Raw genomic sequence first — 12,493 nt, forward strand, 5'->3', positions numbered from 1 at the left:
TGAACAAAATATGTATAAGACATATATGCCAATAAAAGAAATAAAGAATATTGAAATATATGTTGTTTGTGGACTGTAAAACTCAGTATAGTAAAGATGTCAAATCTCTCCAAATGATGTATAGGTTTAATGTAATTTTTTATAAAAATCCCAATTTTCTCCCCCAAGTTTTATTATGACATCTGTGGAAATGCAGAGGATCAAAAATAGCTAAATAATTTGGAAAAAATGTACTAAAATGGGAGGAATCACTTCATCTGAATAATTAACAAGACTTAACTAGTTTAGTAAATAGCTACAGCAATCAAAGGAGTGTGGTTAGTGGAGGGGTAATCACATAGATCAGTGGGATAGAAGAGGGAACCCATAAATAAACTTCATACCCGACTTTTGACAAAGATGCAACGGCAATTCAAGGATAGCCTTTCAACAAATGGTGCTTAACATAGGCACCAAAATAAAATAAGAAGGAAACGTGATAACTTCGACATTGTTATCTTAATGTGAAAATTAAAAACTCCACAAAGGGCTCTGAAAAGGACGCAGAAACAAGCTGCAAAATGGAACAAACTATTTGCCACATATCTGACAGACTTGTATCTAGATCACAAAAAGAATTCTTTTTAAAACTTAATAGTAAATAATAGTAAATAGTAAATAACAAACTATCCAGTTGGAAAATGAGAAAATACGTGAACAGACATTTCACCAAGACTGTATTGATGGCAAATAAGCACAATTAAAAGATATTCAATGTAATTAGCCAAAAGGAAAATGAAAATTAAATCACAGTAAAATGTCGCCACACTGATCAGCATGGCTTGAATGAATGAATGAATGAATGAATGAATAAGTTGATTAATTAATAAGTAGTGATGACATCAAATGTTGATGAGAGTGCAGAGAAACCAGACTATTCATATATAATTGGTGGGGAAGTAAAATGGTACTCACTTTGGAAAAAAAGCATGAAAGTTGCTCACAAAACTAAATATGTGCTTACAAATTATACATTTATCTTCTGGAAATGAAAACTTATTTTCATACAAAAAACCTGTACATGGATATTGTTTATTCGTAATATGAAAAAACTAAAAACAATCCAAATATCTTTCAATGGGGGAAAAATACTAAATAATGGCACAACCTACTATAGAATACTATTCAGAATTAAGAAGGGACACGATATTTGTGACAATTTGGATGGGTCTCAAGGGTATTGTGCTGAGTGAAAATGTTTTTCTAAAAAACTCCCATACCATGCATGTCCACTTATATGAAATTCATGAAATTACAGGGGCGCCTGGGTGGCTCAGTCAGTTAAGCGGCCGACTTCAGCTCAGGTCACGATCTCACGGTCCGTGAGTTCGAGCCCCGCGTCGGGCTCTGGGCTGATGGCCCAGAGCCTGGAGCCTGCTTCCGATTCTGTGTCTCCCTCTCTCTCTGCCCCTCCCCCGTTCATGCTCTGTCTCTCTCTGTCTCAAAAATAAATACACGTTAAAAAAAATTTAATAAAAAAAAATTCATGAAATTACAAAAGTATGGACATGGAGAACAGATTATAGATAGACAGGTGTTATGGAGGTAGGGAGGGAAGGAGTATTAGTATTGGAGTATTAGAGCAGTAGCATTAGGGATCTTTGCAATGTAATTGTTCTATGTCTTGACTATAGTGGTAGTCATGTGAATCAACACATGTGACAAACGTATAGAATTAAATAAAAACACACAACATGTACGCAAAAATAAGTGTGTGAAAAACAAGTGAAATAGTAAAAAGTTCAATGTATTTTATTAATGTCAATTTCCTGATTGTGATATAATTATGCAAAATGTTTCTTTGGGGAAAATACATGAAGTGTGTATATGATCTTCATTATTTCTTACAACCCTATGTGAATCTACAATTATCTCAATGAACTGAAAAGTATATAAATGCACAAAATGCTCTAAAGGCTAAAACTGTTACAAGATGAAAAAGCAAGACCCAACCAAATGCTGTTAAAAAATAATAAACTTTAAATAAATTGGTGCTGAAAGAAAAAGATCTAGTTTGCTAACATATAAAAAAATGATATACAACAGTAATCGCTAAACAGTGGCATAAAGACCAGAGATAAAGAGCACTATTGCATGATGATGTGGCTGTCAGTTCACTGATGAAACAAATCTACCTGTGGAAGTATTTAAAGACTTCCAAATAGAAGAAATCAAAACTGAGAGAAATAAAAGGAAAAAAAAGACGAATCCAAATTACAGTTGGTAAACTTTATTTTTATTTTTTTTCAATATATGAAGTTTATTGTCAAATTGGCTTCCATACAACACCCAGTGCTCATCCCAAAAGGTGCCCTACTCAATACCCATCAGCCACCCTCCCCTCCCTCCCACCCCCCATCAACCCTCAGTTTGTTCTCAGTTTTTAAGAGTCTCTTATGCTTTGGCTCTCTTCCACTCTAACCTCTTTTTTCTTTTTTCTCCTTCCCCTCCCCCATGGGTTTCTGTTAAGTTTCTCAGGATCCACATAAGAGTGAAACCATATGATATCTGTCTTTCTCTGTATGGCTTATTTCACTTAGCATAACACTCTCCAGTTCCATCCATGTTGCTACAAAGGGCCATATTTCATTCTTTCTCATTGCCACATAGTACTCCATTGTGTATATAAACCACAATTTCTTTATCCATTCATCAGTTGATGGACAGGTTCTTCCATAATGTAGCTATTGTTAAGAGTGCTGCTATAAACATTGGGGTACAAGTGCCCCTATGCATCAGTACTCCTGTATCCCTTGGGTAAATTCCTAGCAGTGCTACTGCTGGGTCATAGGGTAGGTCTATTTTTAATTTTTTGAGGAACCTCCACACTGTTTTCCAGAGTGGCTGCCCCAATTTGCATTCCCACCAACAGTACAAGAGGGTTCCTGTTTCTCCACATCCTCTCCAGCATCTATAGTCTCCTGATTTGTTCATTTTGGCCATTCTGACTGGCATGAGGTGATATCTGAGTGTGCTGTTGATTTGTATTTCCCTGATGAGGAGCGACATTGAGCATCTTTTCATGTGCCTGTTGGCCATCTGGATGTCTTCTTTAGAGAAGTGTCTATTCATGTTTTCTGCACATTTCTTCACTGGGCTTTGTTTTTCGAGGGTGGAGTTTGGTGAGCTCTTTATAGATTTTGGATACTAGCCCTTTGTCGGATATGTCATTTGCAAATATCTTTTCCCATTCCGTTGGTTGCCTTTTAGTTTTGTTGTTTGCTTTGCTGTGCAGAAGCTTTTTATCTTCATGAGGTCCCAATAGTTCATTTTTGCTTTTAAATCCCTGGCCTTTGGGGATGTGTCAAGTAAGAAATTGCTGCGGCTGAGGTCAGAGAGGTCTTTTCCTGCTTTCTCCTCTAGGGTTTGGATGGTCTCCTGTCTCACATTCAGGTCCTTTATCCATGTTGAGTTTATTTTTGTGAATGGTGTGAGAAAGTGGTCTAGTTTCAACCTTCTGCATGTTGCTGCCCAGTTCTCCCAGCACCATTTGTTAAAGAGACTGTCTTTTTTCCATTGCATATTCTTTCCTGCTTTGTCAAAGATGAGTTGGCCATACGTTTGTGGGTCTAGTTCTGGGGTTTCTATTCTATTCCATTGGTCTATGTGTCTGTTTTTGTGCCAATACCATGCTGTCTTGAATATTACAGCTTTGTAGTAGAGGCTAAAGTCTGGGATTGTGATGCCTCCCGCTCTGGTCTTCTTCTTCAAAATTACTTTGGCTATTCAGGGCCTTTTGTGGTTCCATATGAATTTTAGGATTGCTTGTTCTACTTTTGAGAAGAATGCTAGTGCAATTTTGATTGGGATTGCATTGAATGTGTAGATAGCTTTGGGTAGTATTAACATTTTGACAATATTTATTCTTCCAATCCATGAGCACGGAATGTTTTCCATTTCTTTATATCTTCTTCAATTTCCTTCATAAGCTTTCTATAATTTTCAGCGTACAGATCTTTTCCATCTTTGGTTAGATTTATTCCTAGATATTTGATGCTTCTTGGTGCAATTGTGAATGGGATCAGTTTCTTTATTTGTCTTTCTGTTGCTTCATTATTAGTGTATAATAATGCAACTGATTTCTGTACATTGATTTTGTATCCTACAACTTTGCTAAATTCATGTATCAATTCTAGCAGACTTCTGGTAGAGTCTGTCAGATTTTCCATGAATAATATCATGTCATCTGCAAAAAGTGAAAGTGTAACTTCATCTTTGCCAATTTTGATGCCTTTGATTTCCTTTTGTCGTCCGATTGCTGATGCTAGAACTTCCCACACTATGTTAAACAACAGCGGTGAGAGTGGACATCCCTGTCGTGTTCCTGATCTCAGGGAAAAAGCTCTCAGTTTTTCCCCATTGAGGATGATGTTAGCTGTGGGCTTTTCATAAATGGCTTTTATGATCTTTAAGTATGTTCCTTCTATCCCGACTTTCTCGAGGGTTTTTGTTAAGAAAGGGTGCTGAATTTTGTCAAAGGCCTTTTCAACAACGATTGACAGGATCATATGGTCTTATCTTTTCTTTTATTAATGTGATGTGTCACATTGATCGATTTGTGAATGTTGAACCAGCCCTGCATCCCAGGAATGAATCCCACTTGATCATGGTGAATAATTCTTTTTATATGCTGTTGAATTCGATTTGCTAGTATCTTATTGAGAATTTTGCATCCATATTCATCAGGGATATTGACCTGTAGTTCTCTTTTTTTACTGGGTCTCTGTCTGGTTTAGGAATCAAAGTAATACTGGCTTCATAGAATGAGTCTGGAAGTTTTCTTTCCCTTTCTATTTTTTGGAATAGCTTGAGAAGGATAGGTATTATCTCTGCTTTAAATGTCTGGTAGAACTCCCCTGGGAAGCTATCTGGTCCTGTACTCTTATTTGTTGGGAGATTTTTGATGACTGGTTCAATTTCTTCGCTGGTTATGGGTCTGTTCAAGCTTTCTATTTCCTCCTGATTGAGTTTTGGAAGTGTGTGGGTGTTTAGGTATTTGTCCATTTCTTCCAGGTTGTCCGGTTTCTTGGCATATAACTTTTCATTGTATTCCTTGATAATTGCTTGTATCTCTGAGGGATTGGTTGTAATAATTCCATTTTCATTCATGATTTTATCTGTTTGGATAATCTCCCTTTTCTTTTTGAGGTGCATGGCTAGAGGTTTGTCAATTTTTTTTATTTTTCAAAAAACCAACTCTTTGTTTCGTTGATTTGCTCTACAGATTTTTAGATTCTATATTGTTTATTTCTGCTCTGATCTTTATTATTTCTCCTTCTGCTGGATTTAGTCTGTCTTTGCTGTTCTGCTTCTATTTCCTTTAGGTGTGCTGTTAGATTTTGTATTTGGGATTTTTCTTGCTTCTTGACATAGGCCTGGATTGCAATGTATTTTCCTCTCAGGACTGCCTTCACTGCATCCCAAAGCATTTGGATTGTTGTATTTTCATTTTCATTTGTTTCCATATATTTTTTAATTTCTTCTCTAATTGCCTGGTTGACCCATTTATTCTTTAGTAGGGTGTTCTTTAACCTCCATGCTTTTGGAGTTTTCCAGACTTTTTCCTGTGGTTGATTTCAAGCTTCATAGCATTGTGGTCTGAAAGTATGCATGGTATGATTTCAATTCTTGTATACTTATGAAGGGCTGTTTTGTGACCCAGTATGTGATCTATCTTAGAAAATGTTCCATGTGCACTCCAGAAGAAAGTATATTCTGTTGCTTTGGGATGCAGAGTTCTAAATATATCTGTCAAGTCCATCTGATGCAATGTATCATTCAGGGCCCTTGTTTCTTTATTGACCATGTATCTAGATGATCTATCCATTTCTGTAAGTGGAGTGTTAACGTCCCCTGCAATGACCACATTCTTATCAATAAGGTTGCTTATGTTTGTGAGTAATTGTTTTATATATTTGGGGGCTTCCGTGTTCGGTGCATAGACATTTATAATTGTTAGCTCTTCCTGATGGATAGACCCTGTGATTATTATATAATGCCCTTCTTCATCTCTTGTCACAGCCTTTAATTTAAAGTCTAGTTTGATATAAGTATGGCTACTCCAGCTTTCTTTTGACTTCCAGTGGCATGATAAATAGTTCTCCATGCCCTCACTCTCAATCTGAAGGTGTCCTCAGGTCTAAAATGAGTCTCTTGTAGACAGCAAGTAGATGGGTCTTGTTTTTTTATCCATTCTGATACCCTATGTCTTTTGGTTGGCGCATTTAGTCCATTTACATTCAGTGTTATTATAGAAAGTTATGGGTTTAGAGTCATTGTGATGTCCGTAGGTTTCATGCTTCTAGCGATGTCTCTGGTACTCTGTCTCACAGGATCCCCTTTAGGATCTCTTGTAGGGCTGGTTTAGTGGTGACGAATTCCTTCAGTTTTTGTTTGTTTGGGAAGACCTTTATCTCTCCTTCTATTCTAAATGACAGACTTGCAGGATAAAGGATTCTTGGCTGCATATTTTTTTTTCTGTTCAGCACATTGAAGATCTCCTGCCACTCCTTTCTGGCCTGCCAAGTTTCAGTAGAGAGATGGGTCATGAGTCTTATAGGTCTCCCTTTATATGTTAGAGCATGTTTATCCCTAGCTTCTTTCAGAATTTTCTCTTTATCCTTGTATTTTGCCAGTCTCACTATGATATGTCGTGTAGAAGATCGATTCAAGTTACGTCTGAAGGGTGTTCTCTGTGCCTCTTGGATTTCAATGCCTTTTTCCTTCCCCAGAGCTGGGAAGTTCTCAGCTATTATTTCTTCAAGTACACCTTTAGCACCTTTCCCTCTCGTCCTCCTCTGGAATACCAATTATGTGTAGATTATTTCTCTTTAGTGCATCACTTAGTTCTCTAATTTTCCCCTCATATTCTGGGATTTTTTCATCTCTCTTTTTCTCAGCTTCTTCTTTTTCCATAATTATATCTTCTAGTTCACCTATTCTCTCCTCTGCCTCTTCAATCCGAGCCGTAGTTGTCTCCATTTATTTTGCAACTCGTTGATAGCATTTTTTAGCTCCTCCTGGCTGTTCCTTAATCCCTTGATCTCTGTAGCAAGAGATTCTCTGCTGTCCTTTAAACTGTTTTCAAGCCCAGTGATTAATTTTATGACTATTATTCTAAATTCACTTTCTGTTACATTCTTTAAATCATTTTTGATCAGTTCGTTAGCTGTTGTTATTTCCTGGATGTTTTTCTGAGGGGAATTCTTCTGTTTCATCACATTGGATAGTCCCTGGAGTGGTGCGGGACTGCTGGGCACTTCCCCTGTGCTGTCTTGAATAACTTGCGCTGGTGGGTGGGACCGCAGTCAGACCTGATGTCTGCCCCCAGCACAGTGCTGGGGCTACAGTCAGACTGGTGTGTGCCTTCTCTTCCCCTCTCCTAGGGGCGGGATTCACTGTGGGGTGGCATGGCCTGTCTGGGCTACTTGCACACTGCCAGGCTTGTGGTGCCTGGGATCTGGCGTATTAGCTGTGGTGGATCAGCAAGGTGCACAGGGGTGGGAGGGGTAGGCTCAGCTTGCTTTTCCTTTGGAGATCCGCTTCGGGAGGGGCTCTGTGGCAACGGGAGGGAGTCAGACCCGCCTGAGGGATGGATCCACAGAAGCACAGCTTTGAGTGTGTGGTGCAAGCAAGTTCCCTGGCAGGAACTGGTTCCCTTTGGGATGTTGGCTGGGGGATGGGTGAGGGAGATGACGCTGGTGAGCACCTTTGTTCCCCGCCAAGCTGAGCTCTGTCGTCCTGGGGCTCAGCAACTCTTCCTCCCGTTGTCCTCCAGCCCTCCCATTCTCCTAGCAGAGCTGTTAGCTTATAACCTTCCAGATGTCAAGTCCAGCTTGCTGTCGGAACACACTCCATCTAGTCCCTCCGCTTTTACAAGCCAGACTTGGGGGCTCTGCTTGGCTGGCGGGCAGCCCCTCTGCCCCTACTCCCTCCTGCCAGTCCGTGGAGGGCACACCACCTCTCCACCCTCCCTACCCTCTTCCGTGGGCCTCTCGTCTGGGCTTGTCTCCGGAGACTCCGTTCTGCTAGTCTTCTAGCAGTTTTCTGGGTTATTTAGGCAGGTGTAGGTGGAATCTAAGTGATCAGCAGGAAGCATGGTGAGCCCAGCGTCCTCCTACGCTGCCATCTTTCCTCCAGTCTGCAGTTGGTAAACTGTAACAGTCAACCTCGGGGCACCTGGGTGGCTCAGTCGGTTAAGCGTCTGACTTTGGCTCAGGTCATGATCTCACGGTCCGTGGGTTCAAGCCCCGCTTTGGACTCTGTGCTGACAGCTCAGAGCCTGGAGCCTGCTTCAGATTCTGTGCCTCCCTCTCTTTCTGACCCTACCCCATTCATGCTCTGTCTCTGTCTGTCTCAAAAATAAACACTTAAAAAAAAAAATAAATAAAAGTCACCCTCATTGTCATACAATTTATATACAATAAGCACCATATTTTGTGTGTACAGCTTAATTAATTTCATAAATGAATGCTGTCATATTACTGTCACTCCAATCAAAATATAGCACTCCATTACCTGGGAAAATTTCCTCATGCCACTTTGTTGTAGATCCCTACACATCAGCTCAGAAAACAACTAATATTCTATATTTTTCTGTAGAGTAGTAGTGACTTGTCTAAAAGAGATTATAAATGGGATCATTTAGTATCTTTTTCTACTTTTTTTTGTTTAGTATATTACTTTTGAGATTCATTCTTTGTATTGATGAGTACAATTCCCAGTATGAATATAATATAGTTTGTTTATTCTTTCACCTGCTAAGTACAGTTTGGATTGTTTGCACAATATTTAGAATAGGAAAATGATATTTAAAAAAAGAACAAAGTTGCAGAGTTTACATTACCTGTTTTAAACACTTAGTAAAAAATTACAGTCATCAGGAAAGTGTATATAGGCACTAGGATTTTAAAAGAAATAGATCAGCAAAGGGGCTTCTGGGTGGCTCAGTCCGTTGAGCATCTGACTTCGGATCAGGTCTTGATCTCACAGTTGGTGGGTTCAAGCCCTATATGGGGTTCTGTGCTGACAGCTCAGAGTCTGGAGCCTACTTCAGATTCTGTGTCTCCCTGTCTCTTTGCCCCTCCTCTGCTCACACTCTGTCTCTCTCTCAAAAACAAATAAACATTAAAAAAAAAATAGGTCAGCATGGAGTCTGAAAATAGGTGCCATGAAAATTCAAAAAGAAGAAAAAAGTATTTTCAAAAATTATTGCTGGGATAACATATAGACATACTGTATAAAATGATTAGAAATGAATCAGTTAAGGATTGCCTGGGTGGCTCAGTTGGTTAAGCATCTGACTTCAGCTCAGGTCATGATCTCGTGGTTTGTGAGTTCAAGCCCTCCGTAGGGCTGTGTGCTGACAGCTCAGAGCCTGGAGCCTGCTTCAGATTCTGTGTCTCCCTCCTTCTCTGCCCCTCCCCTGCTCATTCTCTGTCTCTCAAAAATAAATAAATGCTAATTTTTTTTAAAAAAAGAAATGGATCAATTTATTATACACAAATCTAAAAAAAAATTAAGCTTCAATAAGAAAACAAAGAATATCTGCAATTTTGACATAAGATTCCATAGAACAGTTGAAACACTAACCATAGAAGGAAAATTAATAAATTAAACTTCATGAAAATTAGTAACTTCTGCTCACTTAAAACTACTTGTTAAGGCAAAAAACATGCAAACCACAGACTAACAAAATATTTGTAATACATATATCTGGCAAAGAGCTTGTATCTCTATATACACAAACTCCTACAGCACAATACAAAAAAATATTGAGCAATTTAATAGAAAATTAAAGATATATGTACTTGAAAATACACTTCACCAAAAAGGATACATGAAAGACCAGTTATGGGGTGCCTGGGTGGCTTGGTCAGTTGGGCGTTCGACTTGGGCTTCGAGCCCGGCGTCGGGCTCTGTGTTGACAGCTCAGAGCCTGGAGCCTGCCTGGGATTCTGTGACTCCTTCTCTCTCTGCCCCTCCACCTCTCATGCTCTGTCTCTCTGTCTCTCTCTCAAAAATAAATAAACATTAAAAAAAAAAAAAAAGAAAGGCCAGTTAGCACATAACATAATGCTCAACGTTAGTCATCTAGAAAATGCAAAGTAAAAGCACAATGATTTTACCACCTTGCATACCCTGGGATAATTTAAATTTAAAATATCAAAACCATCTAATTTTGGCAAGGATGAGGAGCCACATGAACTCTGCTATATTTATTATTTTTTTATATTTTATTTTACAGAGAGAGAGAGAGAGAGCACAAACAGGGGAGAGAGGCAGAAGGAGAGAGATAATCATGATAGTAAATGCTTAGCATGGAGTCTGAGGCAGGGCTCAGTCTTACCACCACAAGTTCACAACCTGAACCAAAATCAAGAATTGGTGCTTTACCGACTGAGCCACCCAGGCACCCCAACTCTGCTATATTTCTTTCTTTTTCTTTTTTTTTAAGTTTATTTATTTACTTTGAGAGAGAGAAAGCCTGCACACATGCACATGTGAGTGGGGGAGGAGCAGAGAGAGACAGAGGGAGAGAGAAAACCCCAAGTAGGCTCCAAGCTGTTAGCACAGAGTCTGATGTGGGGCTCAGTCCCACCAACCCTGAGATCATGACCTGAGCTGAGATAAAGAGTTGGACACTTAACTGCTTAACCAACTAAGCCACCCAGTTGCCCCTGCTATATTTCTGATAGAAACATAAAATGATACAACTGCTCTGGAGAACTGCTTGGCAGTTTCTCATCAAAGCAGGAATTCATCTACCCTCTGGCCTAACAACTCTACTACTCCTAAATACTACTAAAGAGAAATAAAAATATATCAACGAAAAGCCTGTACAAGAATGTTCCACAGCAGCTTTTTTCATATCAACATAAAACTGGAAATAATCCAAATGACAATTAACAAAGGACAAGTCCACAGATTTTTATAACACGAAATACTACTGAACAATAAAGAGGTCCATTGGGGCACCTGGGTGGCTCAGTCAGTTAAGCATCCCACTCTTGATCTCAGTTCTGGTCATGATCCCAGAATCCCTTGGGATTCTCTCTCTGTTCCTCCCCCACTCACATGTATGAGTGCAATCTCCTTCTCTCTCAAAATAAAGTTTTTTAAAAAATAAAAAAAAACAAAAGAGATCCATTGATCCATTAAATAACCTAGGTGTATCTCCAAAGCATGTTGAATGAAAAAAGTGCAAAATAACACATACTTTATGATTCAATTTATATGAAATTATCAAATGGCAAAGAAAAAGACTAAATTTATTGAGATAGTCATTGGAGGAGGGCTTCTGAAGTGGAATGAGAGGATTTTCTATAGTAATAGAAATTTCTAGATCTTGGTTGTGTTGGGTTGATGTGTTTCATGGGTGTATGCATTTCTCAAAATTCGCAAAACTACACACTTAAGCCCTGTCCATTACACTGTATTTTGTCATACTTTATTTAAAAAAGGAAAAAATAGAAAAAAATTAATAGATGATAAAAATTATGTTACTATATAAGAGAGTGAGAGAAGGCAATTTCACTTGGAATAGTGTGGAGGGTAAAAGAATGTAAACTGGTAGAGTCTAAAATGAAAATTAAATCCAGAGTTAAAAGGGGAAGAAATATGTGTATTTGTAGCATTAACTACTAAAAATATATATATATATATAACTTTATTTTCCTTTAGAACAGATATTAAATTTATTAGTTGGTTTGTTTGCAAGGTCTGAGTTTTAGGCATGATCACAGGAGAACAAGTAAATATAATGCATGACTAGGAAATCAGGATAGCACTATTAGATTTCTATAATCTGGTATCTTAAGGAAATTTGTACCTTGAAAATTATATTGTACAATCATTGCCTACTTTAGTGCCTACAGCATACTGATATTAGGGTGGAATTCATTTTCAACTTAAATATACCGCCTAATACAAAGCTTTTGATAGTTGTTTGAAATAAATACACATATTCTTATATTTTACTAAAAAGCATATCCATATTCTGTTTTTAATCTACCAGTTTTTATCTGGTTTTATAAATCATAGTGTATCATAACCATGGGGCTTCAGAAACATGATTTTCTTTTGAAGGCAAAATCTATTACTCCTAAAACTGGAAAGAGTGAAACAAAAGCAGGTATTTATTTCTATGCCTGGTTTCGCTTTTTAATTTTATGTTTCTTTTTAGATAAGCTCACTCTAATTGATAATGACTTTCTCCTTGTAAGCAGTGAGATACAATTTGTTTTTAATTTAGCAAATTTAAAAAAAGAGAACAAAATATAACTATTGCCAAATGCAGAGTAAAATGAGCATTCATTGACAGTTTACAGGTGATATAGCAATGTATAATGTGATTTATCCTTTGAATTGGCAATTATAGAAATGCAGAGAAAATAAGTAGTTAGCAAGACCATGTATAGTATAATTTTAATTCAGTAACAATACACTTGCTAAA

Source organism: Panthera leo, chromosome F2 (assembly GCF_018350215.1).
Source record: "Panthera leo isolate Ple1 chromosome F2, P.leo_Ple1_pat1.1, whole genome shotgun sequence".
In the NCBI taxonomy this organism is placed as follows: domain Eukaryota; kingdom Metazoa; phylum Chordata; class Mammalia; order Carnivora; family Felidae; genus Panthera; species Panthera leo.